Source organism: Fulmarus glacialis, unplaced genomic scaffold, assembly GCF_000690835.1.
Source record: "Fulmarus glacialis isolate BGI_N327 unplaced genomic scaffold, ASM69083v1 scaffold27957, whole genome shotgun sequence".
In the NCBI taxonomy this organism is placed as follows: Eukaryota; Metazoa; Chordata; class Aves; order Procellariiformes; family Procellariidae; genus Fulmarus; species Fulmarus glacialis.
Genome location: NW_009221704.1, coordinates 2,902 through 3,199, shown reverse-complemented (window position 1 = coordinate 3,199; position 298 = coordinate 2,902).

Below are 298 nucleotides of genomic sequence, written 5' to 3'. Positions count from 1 at the left end.
ACACAGGGCCTCTTACATGCAAAGCAAGCGCTATTCCCCTGAGCTACATCCCCTGTCCATGGGCAATTCCCCTCACCCCCCCACCGCTGCCCCACTGCCCACAGCTCACCCTGCTCTACCCAAGGGCTCCAAAAACAGACTCTCAGGGGCTGCACTCCACCATCCCCATTGCTGCTTCTAAGGGGCTCCATCCTGGCCCCTGGCCTGGGGACGTGCCCAAACACTCTGCCCACCCCTGCTGCACCAGGCACTGGTGCCCTTGCACCACCCTGGCCCTCGTCCCGCTGCAGGCTGGCGG